Source organism: Pseudophryne corroboree (assembly GCF_028390025.1).
Source record: "Pseudophryne corroboree isolate aPseCor3 chromosome 3 unlocalized genomic scaffold, aPseCor3.hap2 SUPER_3_unloc_5, whole genome shotgun sequence".
Taxonomy (NCBI): Eukaryota; Metazoa; Chordata; class Amphibia; order Anura; family Myobatrachidae; genus Pseudophryne; species Pseudophryne corroboree.
This window is the reverse complement of record NW_026967541.1, coordinates 1,261,261-1,282,678: the sequence shown is the minus strand read 5'-3', so window position 1 is coordinate 1,282,678 and position 21,418 is coordinate 1,261,261.

The window sequence follows — 21,418 nt, the reverse complement described above, 5'->3', positions numbered from 1 at the left end:
CACTTCCAACAGCACAGTGAACATTACCATCCAGTCTCCTGCATTTCTACCAGGTTTGCTACCATCATTTCACCTCTGCTGGCTCCACGTTTTAATTACTCTGGTTCCATTTCTGCATTACAAACTCTGCCATAGACTTTCAGTTTCAAACCATACTATTCCATTGCCACTACCATTGCCGTTACCATTGTCATTTCCATTGCATTCGTTTGTTTACTTTCTGCTGCATTATTATCTGGACTTTTCTGTTATTAATAAATCTACATTGTGCACATGCGCAGAAATCCAGTACTGCCTCCTCACTTCATTCTTCCATCCTACCTCCACTGACCCACTAGCGCCCCCTCCGGGGACACAAACAGACCGAACCTGACAGTATGTAAACGCCAGAAGCATTACTGGTAAAAAGGGTGAAATATAAATACTTGCAGCAAGCAAACAGTATGATATTATAGGCATTACTGAAACTTGGTGGGATGAATCTCATGATTGGACAGTCAATCTAGAGGGCTATACACTGTTTAGGAGAGACAGACTAAATAAAACGGGTGGAGGGGTATGTCTTTACGTAAAGCCGTTTTTAAAACCTAATATATGGGAAGATATTCAGGAGGGGACTGTAGACACTGTCGAGACATTATGGGTAGAAATTGCATGCAGGGGAAAAAGGAAAAAAAGTTAGTATTGGGTGTATGCTATAGGCCACCTGGTATCAACGTATCTGATGAGGAATTGTTACTAAAGCAAATTGAAAGAGCAGCAGGAGTAGGAGACATAGTAGTGATGGGAGATTTTAATTATCCAGAGATAATCTGGAAAAACGATTCATGTGATACTGCTAGGGGCAATATGTTTTTAAACACACTTAATGATAACTACTTAGTTCAACTAATTGAGGAACCAACTAGGTACAATGCAATCTTAGACCTGGTATTAACAAACAATGGGATTTGGTATCCGGTATTATAGTAGGGGAACCCATAGGAAACAGCGACTACAATGTGGTCACATTCAATATCAGTTTTCATAAACAGCCCTATACTAGCTCAACTAGGACTCTAAACGTTAGCAAAGTGAATATTGAAAAGATGAGGGTATTTTTCAGGGATATTGAATGGGAAGGTTTCTTTTTAGGAAAAAATACTACGGAGAAATGGTACTAAAATTCCTGCTAGCTAAAAATACGCTCAAATTTATTCCAAAGAGCAGCAAAAAAAAATAAATAAAAATTATAAACCGATGTGGCTTAACAAAAAAGATAAAGGAACTTATGGGCAAGAAAAGGTGAACATTTAAAAAATACAAATCATACGGGGAAGCAGAGTCATTTCAGCACTATAAGGAATGTAACAAAATATGTAAAAAGGAAATAAGAGCGGCTAAAGAAGAAACTGAAAAACTAGTAGCAAAGGAAAGCAAAGCGAATCCCAAAAAATTCTTTAAATACATTAATAGCAAGAGATTAAAGAAGGAGAGTATAGGCCCTTTAAAAGACAAAAGACAAGATATTAGCATGCATAAAATGGGGTATTGATGCTAGGGACGAGAGTATTATACTCCCGTTATATAAATCACTAGTGAGGCCACACCTTGAATACTGTGTACAGTTCTGGGCACCGTACTACAAAAAGGATATCCTGGAGCTTGAAAAGGTACAGAGCAGGGCGACCAAACTAATTAAGGGCATGGAGAAGATGGAATACAAGGAAAGGCTTGAAAGACTAGGCATGTTTACATTGGAAAAGCGGAGACTAAGAGGGGATATGATCAACATCTACAAATATATAAGGGGACAATACACAGAGCTTGCGTGGGACCTGTTTTTGGTTAGTTCAACACAGAGGAGATTCCGCACAATACGGCGTAAAGGCTTTTTCACGGTAACGACAATACGTGTTTGGAATTCCCTGCCCGAGGGAGTTGTAATGGCGGAATCTGTCAACACCTTTAAGAATGGGTTAGATAAATTCCAATTGGATAAGGATATCCAGGGGTATGGTGCATAGTCATGCATTATAGTTACTATAAATAGGGATAAAATGCAATGGCTGCAGCAGCATCAGTCAGAAATTTTAGTCAAATCATCATGCATAGGACACCACAAATAGGTTGAACTCGATGGACAATTGTCATTTTTCAACCTCAGATCCTATGTTACTATGTAAGTTGGGAGTCTTAAGCAAAAATGATAATGACATAGCGGACACACTAAATGAGTTTTTTTCAACAGTATTTACTAGAGAGGACCCAATTCAGGGACTAACACATAATCTCAATAATGAGAATATCCCCCTGATAGGTACTTATTTAAGCGAGGAAGTAGTCTGTGACCGATTAAAACATTTAAAGATTAATAAGTTACCAGGTACCCATGGTATTCACCCAAGGGTTCTAATGGAGCTTCACTCTGAACTTGCAAAACCGCTATTTCTGATCTTTAAGGATTCAGTAATATCAGGTATGGTTCCCAAAGACTGGCGTATAGCGGAAGTAGTGCCTATATTCAAAAAGGGTAGTAAAGCTGAACCAGGTAATTATAGACCAGTTAGTCTTACATCTATAGTGGGGAAAGTATTAAGTTCCTTGAAGTCAATAAGGTCATTAAAAGGAATCAACATGGGTTTATGAAGGACAGATCCTGTCAAACCAACTTACTTGGCTTTTATGAAACAGTAAGCGCAAATCTAGATCAGGGTAAAGAGGTGGATGTAATCTTATTAGATTTTACCAAAGCATTCGACATTGTACCACACATGAGAATCTCCAAAAGGCATCACATTACAGATTAGACATTCTTATAACATGTCAAAAAAAAGTTTGATTTTATTTCCATCATTTACACTTTCAAAAAAAATAAAAAATGACGTCTGCAAAAGTTTGGGCACCCTGACTTAATGGATATTTAATACAACTTTTTTCACTTTAATTGTCTCTGAGTGCCACTTTCTGCTGGAGGACTGTATCACACGTCTTAGTGGGCACCAGAGCATGTTGATCTACGTGTGAGTGCCGGCTGCTGCTGTAGTTTTATATATTATATATATATATAAATATATATAGTTTTAAATAAATGATATCTGTTCAAATGTTCTGTTTCTCTTTTACTTGTAGGTGAATTAGGGTTGTTGTATTTAAATAATAAACTTACCTGACCCTTGCCTGGAAATGTCCATGTATGAAGGTATGGGAGATACCTGCTGCAGTCCCTTCTACTTACATTTGTGAGGTGCGGTTGTTTTTGAGGAATTAGCAGTAAATATGAAATGATACATTGGCTCCATAACGTCTCGCTGACCCTCTGATTTTTACAAAAATATGTTACACAAAATGACATTTGCATTAACAACCATTAATTAAACAAGAAAAACACACCACAATTTTTCCCCAAAAAAACGTTATCTATATAAAACAATAGAAGAAAATCACCAATTCTGGTTTGGATCCATTGACTCTATCAGGAGAACAAGAGCCTTTTTTAGCAAGGACTATGCCAACAGTAACCAGTAGAGGAATCAGGCGTATCCCACAGAATATCAGTGCTGCCACCATACATTAGGTAGAGAAGATAAAGTGCAGATTTCTGAACAGTGCATTTAGAAGGAACACAAGAAGTGTATAGATCACAATGATCAGAAGTCCGGGACAATGAGGTCAAGAAACCAATGCTGTGGTACTAATGACCTCAATACAGGTCACTTGGAGCAAGAGACTAGGGTAAGGGCAACAACAATTTTTTAAACACAACTTAAAAACCGGTTTGAAAAAAACTAATTAGAAATTTAAAAAATGAGGATCGTCCAGTACAGAGGACTGTGTACTCAGCATGTCTAAGTACTGCCACTGGATGAATTGCTGGAATAGGAGGAGGGGGGAGGGCTATATGGGTCCTGGCAGAAAACAGCTCATCTTAGTGATGTGGGTAGGTGGGTGGGGCACATTTGAGAGACAACGCCTGGCAGGTGGTGTTATCTCACACGCCTCGACAAGAGATTCGTCATTTGCGCGTGAGGTAGCATCAAGAACCATATGCTTGTAGATCTTCTTTTGATCCTCCTTCATCAGTTGCATCTCCATCATGATGTTATTGCCAAAATTTTGCTCCAAGTCTCGGGACCAATGAAGAACATCCTTGGCGTGAGTAAAAAACTGTTGTGAGCTAGGTGGGGAAAAAGTGGGTTTCTGGACAACCTCCGCTGTGTTGGGGTCGTGGCTGTGGAGTTGGGTTATCCACTTCAGTTGCCTCGCTCATGGAAGGCTCCAGTTCCAGCTCCGGTGTAATATCCTGCAAAATAAAACAAAAATTAACTCCATGCAAAAATGTGTGGTTGCAATACAATACAAATGTGTGTGTACTTACCAGATCCAGACTCTCCAATGTCTACTCTTCCACAAGAGTGGGAGAATCCGGATCCAGATTACACTGTGACCTTATCCTTGGCTCTTGCTCCAAAATGAATCATGAGGTCATAGTACCACAGCGTTGGCTTGTAAACCTCATCCATCCCGGCTCTTGAACGTTGCAATTCCTTGTACTTATTCTGCTCCTACAAAAACACTTTGACATTGTTTGATCTTCTTTACCCAATTTAGGTATGCAGCGCTGTTCCTGGCTCTACTGTATCTGATCAGCTGGTCATACGCCCGATTCCTCTTTGTCCTGTTGGCATAGTCCACACTTATTACACACCACAGGCACTCGTTCTCGTGATACAATTCAATGAATCCAGACCAGAATTTGTGATTTTCCTCTGCTGACATATCTGTAAGAAAAATATTAAACATAATTTAATTACAAAGTACATGTGTAATGTACACACCTGTGTCACACAACCTCTATAGTAATGCACAAACAGCAACTTGAATTATGAGCACCCAGCTGACCCATATCCATCGCCGTTACACATTATTACACACGTAATGCCTATTATACATTATTACACACCATAATGCCCATTACACATTATGCCATACACCGTAAAGCCTGTTACACATTATTACACACCATAATGCCCATTACACATTATGCCATACACCGTAAAGCCCGTTACACATTATTAAACACTATCATGCCCATTACACATTATGCCATACACCGTAATGCCCATTACACATTAAACCACACAGCATAATGCCCATTACATATTATCACACACCAAAATGCCTAATGCACATTATGCCCCACACCGTAAAGCCTGTTACACATTATTACACACCGTAATGCCCATTACACATTATGCCACACCGTAAAGCCTGTTACACATTATTACACACCATAATGCCCATTACACATTATGCCATACACCGTAAAGCCCGTTACACATTATTACACACTATCATGCCCATTACACATTATGCCATACACCGTAATGCCCATTACACATTATACCACACAGCATAATGCCCATTACACATTATCACACACCAAAATGCCTAATGCACATTATGCCCCACACCGTAAAGCCTGTTACACATTATTACACACCGTAATGCCCATTACACATTATGCCACACACCGTAAAGCCTGTGACACATTATTATGCACTGTAATGCCCATTACACATTATTTCACACCATAATGCCCATTACACATTATGACACACACCATAATGCCCATTATTATTACATTTTATTTATAAGCCGCCACATGTGTTTCGCAGTGCCATACAAAGGACAGTACAGGGAGACAAAACATAGCATTACAGTAAATAAATAACTGAAATAGAGTACAGGTAACATAAAGCACCACATGTTCTCAAGACATAATACAGCTAAGATGTAAGTATTGAGGGAGTGATCATCGTACTACTAGAGGCTGGTGGCCATGGATGGAGATGATCCTTTACTAGCAGGGTAAAGATGGTCATTGAGTAGGGCAGAGTTGCGAGTGAAATGTGTTGAGACGAGGGCTTAGATAAGAAGAGGAAAGAGGGCCCTGCTCTGAAGAGCTAACAATCTAGTGGGGAGGGGTGATAGACAGATGACAAGAGGTGCAGGCAAGCAGGAGGTAGTCTGATGGCAGTATGCAAGCAAAGGTGAGATGTTCACGGCATGAGGTAGGGGGTGGAGGCGCAGCCTCGGGACTGGGTTATGCATTACACATTATACCACACAGCGTAATGCCTTTTACACATTATAACACACTGTAATGCCTAATGTACATTATGCCACACACCGTAAAGCCTGTTACACATTATTACACACCGTAATGCCCATTACACATTATGATACAAACCGTAATGCCCATTACACAATATTACACACCATAATACCCATTACACATTATGCCACACACGTAAATTCCATTATACATTATTATACAAAGTAATGCACATTACGCATTATAACACACTGTAATGCCCATTACAAATTATTACACACTGTAATGCCCATTACACATTATTATACTTCCGTGATGCATATTACACATTATTACACACCGTAATGCCCATTACACATTATTCTACATCCGTAATGCCCATTACACATTATTATTCATCCGTAATGCCCATTAAATATTATTACACACCATAATGCCCATTACACATTATGACACACTGTAATGCCCATTACACATTATGCCACACACCATAAAGCCCATTACACATTTCTTCACCGTAAAACACATGACACATTATGCCATACACGTAATGCCCATTACACATTATACCACACAGCATAATGCCCATTACACATTATGCCACACACTGTAATACCCATTTCACATTATTACCGTAATACCTATTACACATTATTATACACTGTAATGCCCATTACAAATTATTACACATCATAATGCCCATTACACATTATTATACATACGTAATGCACATTGCACTTTACACACCTAATACCCTTTACACATTATTATACATACTTAATGCACATTACACATTATTACACACCGTAATGCCCATTACACATTATTATACATCCATCCTGCACTTTACACATTATTACATACTGTCATGTCCATTACACATTATTACACACCATATTGCCCATTACACATTAACCATCCGTAATGGCCATTACACATTATTATAAACTGTAATGCCCTTTACACAATATTATACATCAGTAATGCACATTATTATAAACCGTAATGCCCACTACACATAATTATACATCTGTAATGCCCATTACACACCGTAATGTCCAATACACATTACACACCGTAATGCCCAGTACATATTATTACACACACCGTAATGCCCATTACACATTATGCTATAAACCATAATGCCCATTACACATTACTACACACCAAAATGCCCTTTACACATAATTATACATCCGTAATGCCCATTACACATTATTACACATCCGTATAGCCCATTACACATTTTTCTACATCAGTAATGCCCATTATACTCTGTAATGCTCATTACACATTATTATACATCCGTAATGCCCAATACACATTATTACACATCCGTATAGCCCATTACACCTTATTGTACATCTGTAATGCCCATTATACTCTGTAATGCCCATTACACATTATGCTACACACTGTAATGCCCATTACACATTATTATACACTTGTAATGTCCATTACACATTATTACACACCATAATGCCAATGACACATTATTACTCACCGAAATGCATTATTACTCACCGAAATGCATATTGCACTTTATGCTACACACCGTAATGCCCATTACACATTATTACACAATGAAATGCACACTACACATGCTACACACTGTAATGCCCATTACACACCGTAATGCCCATTACACATAGGGGGTAATTCTGAGTTGATCGCAGCAGGTATTTTGTAAGCAGGTGGGCAAAACCATTTGCACTGCAGGTGTGGCAGATATAACATGTGCAGAAAGAGTTAGATTTGGGTGGGGTGAGTTCACTCTGCAATCTAAATTGCAGTGTAAAAATAAAGCAGCCAGTATTTACCCTGCACCGAAACAAAATAACCCACCCAAATCTAACTCTCTCTGCACATGTTACATCTGCCCACCCCTGCAGTGCACATGGTTTTGACCAACTGCTAAAAAAAATCCTGCTGCGATCAACTTGGAATTACCCCCATTATACCAAACAGCATAATGCCCATTACACATTATTACACATCATAATGCCCATTGCACATCATGCCACACAGCGTAAAGCCCATTACATATTATTATACATCCGTACTGCACATTACACATTTTTACACACCATAATGCCCATTACACATTATTATACCTCCATAATGCCTATTACACATTATTACAAACCGTAATGCACTTTACACATTATTATATATCCGTAATGCCCATTACACATTATTACAAACCGTAATGCCTTTTACACATTATTAGACATCCGTAACGCCCATTACACATTATTATATATCCATAATGCCCATTATACACCGTATTGCCCATTACAAATTATGCTACAAATTGTATTGCCCATTACACATTATTGTACATCCATAATGCACATTACACATTATTACACACCATAATGCCCTTTACACATAAACATATATTTGTAATACCCATTACACATTATTACACACTGTAATGCCCATTACACATTAGATTAGCTGAAGGCTGCATAAGCCTAATGCCATATAAGAGCCCAACTTTTGGTGATTGGTTGTTTGATGACTAAGCAGTTGCTAGGCAGGTCATATTTCCGGTATTTTTTCCTATAGGATTAGAGGGTTGTCCATCAAGCTTTAAGGGGTTGGCCTTATTCTTCGTATATAGGGCAGGATCATGTGCCTCAGACTTCCTCTTGCCATTTATTGTACGGCCCAGGAAGGCTGAGTATACTGCTACAGTTTATTTGTACTGTTTCCAATTGTTTAGTTATATTTTCTGTACTGTCTTCCTCCCTTGTTTTACCTTCAATTATTCATTTGTGGTTGCTTCCGCTGCCCATCATGCCGCGTCCACGCCGCTCTGCTCCCCCCTCCCGCTGCCTTGTGGAGGATGTGGGCACCCCTCGCTCCCGCTCCCGTAGTGCGGCCCCCCGGAGGTTGCTTCCGGCAGCGGCAGGCCCGCGGCAGGGTCGGGCCGCGGCAGCCCGCTCCCCTGCCAGCGAGGTTCGTACGGCTAGCGGCCGCTCTGCATGTGCCGCCGGGATGCGCGGCTCAGCCGGGATGCGGTCACTGGTGCCCCCGGCGGCCTTGGTGCGCCGAGCGGCTCCCTCGCCCGGCGCGCTGGTCAGCGCTGTGTCTCCCCTTTCCTCCCCGCCTACGGTCCTGAGTGGCGGCGTGGGTGCACCCGGGGTGCCGGGCGGCCGCGGCGGGGCTGCTGGGGGAGAGGGGGGCTTGTTATACAAGAAGGGCCAGGGAGTGTGGGGCAGCAGGGTCCTGTGCCCGTTGTACAATGGACTGCGGCGGTTGCGGAGGGGCCCCTCCCTACAGGGGGGCCTTTTTTGCCTGCACATAGGGTTGGGGATGGGGTGACTGGGGCGGGCCCTGGGGATTTCAGAGCGGGGAGTATGGCTGGGAATGCCACAGCGCCCGCCCCTTCTACATTTTCGGGGCGGGGGTTCCCGGATGGGGATCCCACGGCGGGAGCCTTTTTACTGGCCTCCCGGTCACCCGTTGCATATCTTCTAGCGTTGGCGTCCCCGGGCGTTGGGCTCCAGGCGCCCCCTACGGCGCCCCAGTCATCCATCGCGGCGGCGTTCCACCTGCCCGGCCCTCCTCTTTCGTTTGCCGCACCTCACAGGTTTGCTGGGGGTCAGTTTTTCCCCGGTGACCTTCCCTGGCCTCTGGCGCAGGCGTTTCCCGCGTCTTCTGGAGCGCCTTTCATAGGCCTCCCGGTGCCGTCCTCCCCGCAATTTTCACCGTATTTTGCCAGCTCGGCTGTCGGCGTCCAGCCCACGTGGTCGGTCAGCGCCCCCCCCCCCTGCCTTTGCGGGCTCGCATGCCGGGTTGTCCCCGGCTGGGGTGAAACCGTTGGCACACTTTTTGCTGCGCCCCCTGCGCTTACTCAGTTCCATCCGGTTTCGTCTGGATTTTCTGGGTCGGTCGGTTACATTTCACCTCCTGCATGGCGGCCTGCTTACACCATTGGTGGCGCTACGGGGGCCGGGTCTGCCTTCCCCCCACGCCTTTTCGTACCCCTAAGTTGGGGGTCCTCCCCCACCGCTTCCCGTTGGCCCCCCTCGGCAGAGTGACTGGGCTTTGCCCCCTCCCCCGCCTGTTACCCCCATTGCTGTTGATGCGCTGCTTTCTCCTGCGCCTGTTGTCCCCTCTGTTTCCTCCTCGCAGGTGCTGGCTGGTTCCGGGTCTTCGTTGTGGAGGGGCTGGGGGTCGGAGAGGGCCGCGGCACCGACGGCGGAAGTTCCGCCGCCACCGGAGTCAGGTGCAATGGACGATGCTGTTCCGGTTCCCTCAGGCACTGGTGAGCACGCTATTACTTCACACTGTTCGTCTAGCTCTTTTTCCTCCTCGTCTAGCAGTGTTTCTTCAGGTTCTCCGCGGCGCCCGTGTAAACTAGCTAGACTTATCGCGTGGCGCATGGCGAAGGAATCGCGAAAGGTGATAGCGCCGGTGTCGGCAGTTCCCCCTGAACCCCCCCGTTATACGAAGATGGTGCATTGCGCCAACATGGCAGTTACCCACGGGGTTCGTAAGCGGATGCGAGAAAAAATTAGGAAGGGGAAGTGCGTTGACATCTTTACCCTTTCGGATGATATGCGGCAGGGTTTTGACGCAGCTAAGAAACCGGGGGGCATTGGGGAGAGTGCTTTCTGCAATTTTCACCAGTGGTTGCGGGGGTTCTTGGTTTTTAAGGCTTGCTGCACAGAATCGCGGCCCGCTGAGTATTCCAATTTGGTCAAATACCTGTTTTTGGTGCATGACATATACTTAAAATCCAAAGGTTCTGCTTGGCGGGATTACGACGAGAAATTCCGTCATAATCATGATGGTAACCCCATTCTGCCTGCGGGTTTTAAGGATGTCAAGGTGTGGTTGGAGGTCACACAGCAGTTTAAGCCCACTCCGGACGCCGTGGTCAAGAAGCCCGTGGCGGCCGGGGTTTTGGGCTCCTGCTCGGTGGGGAAAGGATAGTGTTTTTCCTACAACGAGGAAAGTGCACCAGGGGAGTAAATTGTCGTTTTCGACACTCGTGTAAGTTGTACGGGGTCACCCGGCCAAAGACTGCACCTCGGCGGCGAGCTGTAAGCCCTCCGCTCCAGCCGAGGCCGGGGGGAGTTGGCAAGTAAGGCCTTCTCCCCGATTCGAGTTCCCAAATTGCGGCGCTGGCTGAGTTTATACCCCGACAAGTCAGCAGCGTCGCTCCTTTTGGAGGGATTTCGGCATGGTTTTCGTCGGCCCATTTCGGATTCGGTGCACGTGGTGGCGCGCCAGAATTTGAGGTCGGCTCGCGAATTCCCACAGGAGGTCCGGCGGAAAGTGGATGCGGAGATCGGCTTGGGGCATATGTGTGGGCCCTACGCCTTTCCCCCTATGCCCTCCTTGTGCATCTCCCCCATTGGGGTGGTGCCCAAGAAGGCCCGGGCAAGTTTCGCCTGATACAGCACTTGTCGCATACTTTGGGCATTTCGGTTAATGACTCCATTCCTCAGGCCGTGTGCAGGGTGCGTTATCAGTCTTTTGATGTTGCTCTGCGCTTGGTGCGGTACTGTGGTCCGGGGGGCCTGTTGGCGAAATTGGACGTGGAGTCGGATTTTCGGCTACTTCCCCTGCATCCAGATTCCCTGCGGTTTCTGGGTTTCAAACTGGGGGTCGAGTTTTATGTGGATCGGTGTCTCCCATGGGCTGTTCGGTCTCCTGCGCCTATTTTGAGAGATTTTGCACGTTTTTGCACTGGTGCGTCCAGGCCGCCTCCGGCCAACTCGGGGTGGCTCACTACCTGGACGATTTTCTCTTTATGCGCCCAGGGGGCAGTTCGATCTGTGGAGATATTCTGTCGGTGGCTAGGTCCTTGTTCAAAAGTTTGGGGGTTCCCATCGCGCAGGACAAGTGTGAGGGCTCCTGCACTTGTCTTAGCTATTTAGGAATTTAAATAGACACGGTGGCGGGTTGATGTCGCCTCCCTGAGGATAAAGTGTGTAAGCTGTTGGGTTTAATTCACGATTGTTTAGGCAAGCGCAGGGTTCGGCTTAAGCAGGTACAGTCTTTGCTGGGTTCGTTCAACTTTGCGTGCCAGATTATCCCCATGGGTAGGGTTTTCTGTCGCAAACTGGAACGGGCCACGGCGTGGGATGGTACGGCAGCATCACACCGTGTACCTTTCCCGCGAGATCAGGGATGATTTGCGGATTTGGGTTTCGTTCCTGGTGTCCTTCAACAGGGAGGTTTTGTGGCCTCCCCCTTGTTGTTCCAGCAGTTGGCTCCAGTTGTTCACGGATGCCTTGGACAGTCAGGGCTTCGGGGCATTTTTTGCCAGGATTTCTTGAGTTGTGGGCCAACTTGGGGGTGGTCCTCTCCTTAGGCTTTGCGGCTTCTACGGCATCTAGTGTTAGTTTTCTTGCGGCGCAATATTAATTTCAGGGCCCGTCATGTTCCCGGAATCGACAAAGGAATTGCGGATGCATTGTCTCGGTTCCAATTTGATAAGTTCCAGGCGTTGGTTCTGGGAGCGGCAGCGGAGGGTTTACCGTGCCCACCTTCTGTCTGGCAGATTGTCGAATCGGGTTAGCTGCTCTGGCCAGGTGTGCGTTGGCTCCTTCCACGCTCAGGGCGTATGATGCGGCCTGGCGTGATTGGTCGGCATTTCAAAGTAGGTACGATGTGGCAGGTGAGTCCCCGGCTGGCGTTTTGATAGCCTTTGTTTGGGAACATTATCAAAAGCGTAGGTCAAAAGCGCCCATGTCTTCTGCCCTTGCGAGCATTTCCTTTCACTCTCAGCTCCACGGGATGATGGACCCCACTGGGTCTTTTGTCATTTCCAGAGCACTTAAAGAATAGGCTAGAATGCGACCAGCGCCCGCGGACTTCCGTAGACCCGTGACGTTGCAGCTTCTAACGGAGTTGCTGGGTGTGCTGCCTCGAATTGCGACCTCGGAGTTCGAGGTGGCCCTGTTTAGTTGTGCATATGCCCTAGCTTTCTTTGGGGCTTTCTGAGTGAGCGAGTTAGTGGCGTTCAGCAAGTCATCTTGTGAGTCGGGTATGCTTTACGAGAATGTACGCCTGCAGGATGGCCTGTTGCTCTGTAGGATTGTGCGGTCCAGACAGATCAAACAGGTCGGGGTCGCTGGGTGTCCTTGGAGGCCCAGGAGGAAGCGAGTGTTTGCCGGCTGCGGTTGGCGCAGGAGTATCTCCGGTTGAGGCCTTCGGAGGGCGACCAGTTGCTGGTGCACGCGCACGCTGGCCCGCTGATGAAGTTTCAATTTGCTGCTGTCTAAGAAATGTTTGGAGGCGTTGGGCTTGCGCGGGGCGCACTTCGGTACCCATTCCTTTCGGATTGGGGTGGCTACCCATGCAGCGGCTACGGGTTCATCCCCGGCGGCTATTCGGGAGCTGGGCCATTGGAAGTCCGCCTCCTATAAGTCTTATGTCCGTTTTGATAAGATGTAGGTGCGCCTGTTGCACTAACCCAAAAACGTGTTTACTCGTTGGTTTTTGAACGCTTACCGTTCAGGAATCGAGGGTGTGAAGTGAATTTTTAAATTTTCCTCCGAGGGGGCCTAATTTCAATTGGCTGTTCTCTTAAGGTCCACGGGAGGTTTTTTGAGTTTTCTCCTTCACTTGGGTTATTTCTGTTTATTGCATTATATATGTTTTGTTTTGTGTTCACATTTCTGATGTTAGGGTGTTTTTCTTTTTCAGCTGTTGTTGATTTTGGGGCGGCGAGGCATCTCCTGGCACTTAGGGCAGCTGATGTTTTTGGGTCCAGGGAGTTGCGTTGGTTAGGTGTCAGGGGCATGCTGTGGGGTGATTTGTCGCGGCTCCTTTTTCACTGTGAGCGCCGCTGGGGTCGCCCCAGTTGTATTATCCTGCAAATAGGTGGGAATGATTTGGGCCGAGTTAAGGGCATAGATTTAATTTTGTCCATTAAGGCAGATTTGGTGGCAATTCGTTGTCACTGGCCGGGAGTCCGTATTGTGTGGTCGGAGATAGTTCCGCGTTTTCATTGGCGTGGTGCGGTGCGTTTCTCGGCTCTGGAGAAGGCTCGCAAGAAGGTGAACTCGGCAGTGTCTCTGTTTGTTAGGGCCATAGGTGGAGTAGCTATCAGGCATCCTTTACTTGTGCTGCGTAATCGGCAGTTCTACAAGGAGGATGGGGTGCATCTTTCTCCGGACGGAGTGCAGGTTTTCCTGGAGGATGTTTTTGGTCCTTTTCGTTAGGGCTCTTTAGTTTGTTCTTAGTTTGTTATTATTTGCTGGTTCGGATGGCGGTGGCGGTTTTGTAAACCTTTGGTGGCAGGAAGTCGCTACCAACCAGCGGTCAAACAGGCATAAGTGGTCGTCTTAGATTAGCTGAAGGCTGCATAAGCCTGAGGCCATATAAGAGCCCAACTTTTGGTGATTGGTTGTTTGATGACTAAGCAGTTGCTAGGCAGATCATATTTCCGGTGGTTTTTCCTATAGGATTAGAGGGTTGTCCATCAAGCTTTAAAGGGTTGGCCTTATGTTAGTATATAGGGCAGGATCATGTGCCTCAGACTTCCTCTTGCCACTTATTGTATGCACTCCCGCCCTCCCTGATTACATTTACTTTGTTTTGTTCCTTCAGTTGGCTATTGAAAGCCAGATTGGCGGGAAGTCACTACCAACCAGCGGTCAAACAGGCATAAGTGGTCATTGTGGAGCACCCTCTTTAGAAGGACGGCAGGTGTGTCCTTCTCTTGCAGTTGGACATTTAGACGTTCCCATGCGGGAACCGAACATTTGCCAGAGAAAAGAGTGGTGAGGCCAGCACAATGCGGGTTATGCAGGAAGGAGGCGGGGTTTGGGTACTCCCCTCCATGGTTTGTTGGTTTTCATCTAGGTGACTGGAGCTGGTGTCTGGTAGCGACTTTCCTTTGCCATCCTCCAATTTAAATTTAACTCTACAATCTAAATTAATTCCAATTCAATTACAATTATAGTTTAAAGAGTTGGTCAGCAATCAATAAATATCGTCTGACCTTTAACTCCAGCTACCGTGTCCGTGTCTTTATTTCAGTGTGCGTGTTGTTTTATTTTAGTGATAAGCTAGCTTAAGAAAGGTTTATGTAATCACAATAAAGTTATGGGCGCCTTACTACACATCTTTAATGCCCGTTACACATTATTCTACAATCCTTAGTGCACATTACACATTATTATATGTCCGTAATGCCCATTACACATTATTACACACCGTAATGCCTATTACACATTATTACACATCCTTAATGCCTTTTACACATTATTATACATCTGTAATGCACATTACACATTATTACACACCATATTGCCAATTACACATTACACACCGTAATGTTCATTACACATTATTATAAAGCCGTAATGCCCATAAGACATTATTATATACACCGTAATGCCCAATACACATTACACACCGTAATGTCCAGTACTTATTTATTACACACACCATAATGCCCATTACACTTAATTATACATTCATAATGCCCATTACACATTATTACACACCAAAATGCCATTTACACTTAATTATACATCCGTAATGCCTATTACACATTATTACCGATCTGAAATGCCCATTACACATTATTCTACATCTGTAATGCCTATTTTACTCAGTAATGCCCATTACACATTATGCTACACACCGTAATGCCCATTACACATTATTATACACCATAATGCCTATTACATAATATACCACACACCGCAATGCTCTTTACACATTATTACACACTGTAATGTCCATTACACATTATGATACAAACTGTAATGCCCGTTAAACATTACTACACATCCATAATGTCCATTACACATTACACACCATAATTCCCAGTACATATTATTACACACACCGTAATGCCCATTACACATTATGCTACAAAACTGTAATGCCCATTACACATTATTATACATCCGTAATGCACATTACACATTATTACACACCAAAATGCCCATTACACATAATAATACATCCATAATGCCCATTGCACATTATTACACACCATAATGCCCATTATACTCAATAATGCCCATTACACATTATGCTACACACCGTCGTGTCCATTACACATTATTATACATCCGTACTGCACATTACACATTATTACACACTGTCATGTCCATTACACATTATCACACACCGTATTGCCCATTACACATTATCCATCCGTAATGCCCATTACACATTATTATAAACTGTAATGCCCTTTACACATTATTATACATCCGTAATGCACATAACACATTATTACAAACCGTAATGCCCATTACACATATTTATACATCCATAATGCTCATTACACACCGTAATGCCCATTACACATTATGCTACAAAACCGTAATGCCCATTATACATTATTATACATCCGTAATGCACATTACACTTTATTACACATCATAGTGCCCTTTACACATAATTATACATCCGTAATGCCCATTACACATTATTACACATACGTAATGCCCATTAGACATTATTTTTCATCTGGAATGCCCATTAAACATTATGCCACAAACCACAATGCCCATTACATATTATTATACGTCTGTAACGCACATGACATATTAATACACACCATAATGCCCTTTACACATAATTATAAATCCGTAATGCCCATTACACATTATTACATACCGTAATGCCCATTACACATTATTTTACATCCATAATGCCCATGATAAAGCTAATTATTTATCTTGAACCTAAGCTATATACTTACAACATACGCAATAGACGCACGAGGTGCCATAATGGTACGCACTTAGCGTAGCAGACGCTAGGCCGTGGTCGAGACGCACGAGCGGCACATTCGCTCACGGCTTACGCTTGGTATCGCGCACGCTATAGGCGGCCCGAGTACCGTAATGCTACGCTATGAGCGTAGCGGACGCTGTACCGCAAGAGCGGGATATGAGCGGCGCTGACGCTCACTGATCTACACACAGACAACCTTGTAACAACACACTGTTAGGGTATGCTTATACTGTAGACCTTAGTACTGTAATACTACCACAATGAAACGCTGATTAACCCAGATAATATGAAAGCTGTTATAGCGATTGAGACGCTCAGAAACCCTTTATACTAACTAGTGAAACACACACTCCTTGCTAAGGTTCCAACACCTTTACTGACGATATTTAGTACGTAAGAAAAGGGAAAAACAAAAACAGTTCATACACTACAGACCTGACATTAATACCTAAACACAATAACTAAGCAGAAATACAAACATTAGCAAACGATTGCAAATACAAATAAACAGAAAGAGGATAAATGGCAAACACTTATAATATAAGTTAGCTACAAAAGAACAATTGCATACATACAGAGTAACGAAATGGCCACAGAGAAAAACTTACACACGTGGGAATGAATCGCAGGCGCAATCTGGAAACCAGCTCCAAGTTAATCAATGATGAAAACCTTTGTTGAGAGAAGTGAGTGAGCTGGCCCAGGCTGGCTGCCTTATATTTACAGCCTACATTCACAATACAATGGTCCTTACAATCTCATTGTTCATTGGACACAGGAATGTCTCTTTGCACTATAACAAAAGGTCATAGGTGGGTTCGTACGGGTGGGATGTGTCTCTCTCCAACTGCTCAGGTGGGAGGCATCCTCTGGATCCCCCCTGCATGTGTAATGAACTGCAAATACTGTAAATGTCCATAAACTACTTTTACATATAACTATACGCTGGAGCGACCGATCTCTTCCTAACCAACACCGGAATGTTTCTAATAAAATACTCTTCAGTTAGGTACCAGACACCGCTGTTCAACCTTTGTCAGACCCTTTGTATCATGTAAAGAGGAATTCCCAAGTCCCTGAAACCGTTTAAACTAAACAAACTTACTGACATTGTTAAGGGGAATATTATCTATAAAACACGCTATGTGGGTTAATTGTACTATAAACGAGTCGCCCGCTACAAGCCCATAAACTCTACCGTACATACGCATGTCATGCGCGTAATTGCCGGAGCGAGTGTACGCAATTTGCGGACATGTGCACGCACGGCAGACTGCATGCACGAGCAGTGGGCGTGCGCATTGGGGTTAGTATATGGCAATGTGAATAACGATATTTTTCGACTTTGACACCCATTACACATTATTACACACTGTAATGCCCATAACACATTATTCTACACACTGTAATTCCCATTACACATGATTATACATCCGTCATGCCCATTACACATTATTATACATCCGTAATGCACATTACACATTATTACACACCATAATGCCCATTACACATAATTATACATCCGTCATGCCCATTACACATTATTACACATCCGTAATGCACATTACACATTATTACACACTGTAATGCCCTTTACAGATTATTATAAATACGTAATGCACCTTACACATTATTACACACTGTAACGCCCTTTTCACATTATTATAAATACATAATGCCCCTTAGACATTATTACACACCGTAACGCCCTTTACACATTATTATAAATACATAATGCCCCTTACACATTATTACACACCATAATGCCTGATATAGATAAGTGAATACAAAATGGAAGCTGGATGTCAGTTAGTCTATTGTTCATAAAATAAACTGTTACTTTAAAAGTGATTTTTTTTTATATGTTTGCAGAAACTGACGTTAGTGAAAACAAGAAGTACGGCAGCTGCGCAGTGTGTCATGAGACTGTGGTTAGCTAGTGTTCTGCAGAATAGGCAATTGTATTTTGCAGAATAAAGATAATTAAAAGTAGGTGAAAGGTAAAATGTATTTTGATATTAAACAGTCATAATTACAAGATGTTGAGCTAATAAATTGGAGATCCTCCCTAAGGGGAGTTTTAAAATTAATAATATACTCTGATAAATGAATTGTGATTGGTCTATGTAAATGATTGGCCTGTTAATTGGATTGGATCATGTAACGCTGTAATTAGAAGTATATAAGATGAAATTATTGTGTCAATGGGCAGTTCATGATATTCTTTTATCATGAGCCCTGTGAATTTTCCAGTGCAATAAATCTACCAAAGAGACTTCAATTATTTTGAACAGCAAAATAATTTTGGAGGCCACCACCGAGATCAATCCAACATTGACACATGAAGAAGGAAGGTGTACTGGTGCTGGGGTACCTGGATCAACCGTGGCCACGGGTAAGAGCTGTTATCTTACTTCTGCTCCATGTGTCCCTGCCTCAGCCTGCTGCCTTTGTGTGTTATTGTTGGTTTGTAACTCTTGAAGTCTTTTTGGAGATTGTGAGTATGGAACCAAATTGAATATAACTGCATTTTATTAAATGGCAGTGTAAAAATAAAGCAGCCAGTATTTACCCTGCACAGAACAATATAACCCACCCAAATCTAACTCTCTCTGCACATGTTACATCTACCTCCCCTGCACTGTACATGGTTTTGCCCATCTGCTAACAAATTTGCTGCTACAATCAACTCTGAATTACCCCCTAAGTACATCAGCAGGTGAAAACATTACTGGTTAGCCTTAGTGATGAGCGGTTTCAGTTCCTCGGAATCTGAACCCCCCGAACTTCACCAATTTTACACGGTTCCGAGGCAGACTCGGATCCTCCCGCCTTGCTCGGTTAACCCGAGCGAGCCCAAACATCATCATCCCGCTGTCAGATTCTCGCGAATTTGTATTCTATCTAAGGAGCCACGCGTCACCGCCATTTTCACTCGTGCATTGGAGATGATAGGGAGAGGACGTGGCTGCATTCTCTCAGTTTCTGTGCTCAGTGTGCTGCAAATATCTGTGCTCAGTGTGCTGCAAATATCTGTGCTCAGTGTGCTGCAAATATCTGTGCTCAGTGTGCTGGAAATATCTGTGCTCAGTGTGCTGCAAATATCTGTGCTCAGTGTGCTGCAAATATCTGTGCTCATTGTGCTTAAAATATCTACGTTCTCTGTCTGAAAAACGCTCCATATCTGTGCTGCATTGTAATATATAGTAGGAGGACAGTGCAGAATTTTGCTGCCCAGTGACCACCAGTATTATATAGCAGTACAGTACAGTAGTCCACTGCTTACCTACCTCTGTGTCGTCAACTATACGATCCATCCATACCTGTGGTGCATTTTAGTTGTGCGCAGTATATATAGTAGGAGGACAGTGCAGAATTTTGCTGACCACCAGTATATAATATATAGCAGTACGGTGCAGTAGGCCACTGCTCTACCTACCTCTGTGTCGTCAAGTATACTATCCATCCATACCTGTGGTGCATTTTAGTTGTGCGCAGTATATATAGTAGGAAGACCGTGCAGAGTTTTGCTGACCACCAGTATATAATAAACAGCAGTACGGTACAGTAGGCCACTGCTCTACCTACCTCTGTGTCGTCAAGTATACTATCCATCCATACCTGTGGTGCTTTTTAGTTGTGCACAGTATATATAGTAGGAGGACAGTGCAGAATTTTGCTGACCACCAGTATATAATATATAGCAGTACGGTACAGTAGGCCACTGCTCTACCTACCTCTGTGTCGTCAAGTATACTATCCATCCATATCTGTGGTGCATTATAGTTGTGCACAGTATATATAGTAGGAGGACAGTGCAGAATTTTGCTGACCACCTGTATATAATATATAGCAGTACAATACAGTAGGCCACTGCTCTACCTACCTCTGTGTCGTCAAGTATACTATCCATCCATACCTGTGGTGCATTTTAGTTGTGTGCAGTATATATAGTAGGAGGACAGTGCAGAATTTGCTAACCACCAGTATATAATATATAGCAGTACGGTACAGAAGGCCACTGCTCTACCTACCTCTGTGTTGTCAAGTATTCTATCCATCCATACCTGTGGTGCATTTTAGTTGTGCGCAGTATATATAGTAGGAGGACAGTGCAGAATTTTCCTGACCACCAGTATATAATATATAGCAGTACGGTACAGTAGGCCACTGCTCTACCTACCTCTGTGTCATCAAGTATACTATCCATCCATACCTGTGGTGCATTTTAGTTGTGCGCAGTATATATAGTAGGACAGTGCAGAATTTTGCTGACCACCAGTATATAATATGTAGCAGTACGGTACAGTAGGCCACTGCTCTACCTACCTGTGTCGTCAAGTATACTATCCATCCATACCTGTGGTGCATTTAAGTTGTGCGCAGTATATATAGAGGACAGTGCAGAATTTTGCTGATCACAGTATATAATATATAGCAGTACGGTACAGTAGGCCACTGCTCTACCTGCCTCTGTGTCATCAAGTATACTATTTATCCATACCTGTGGTGAATTTTAGTTGTGCGCAGTATATATAGTAGGAGGACAGTGCAGAATTTTGCTGACCACCAGTATATAATATATAGCAGTAC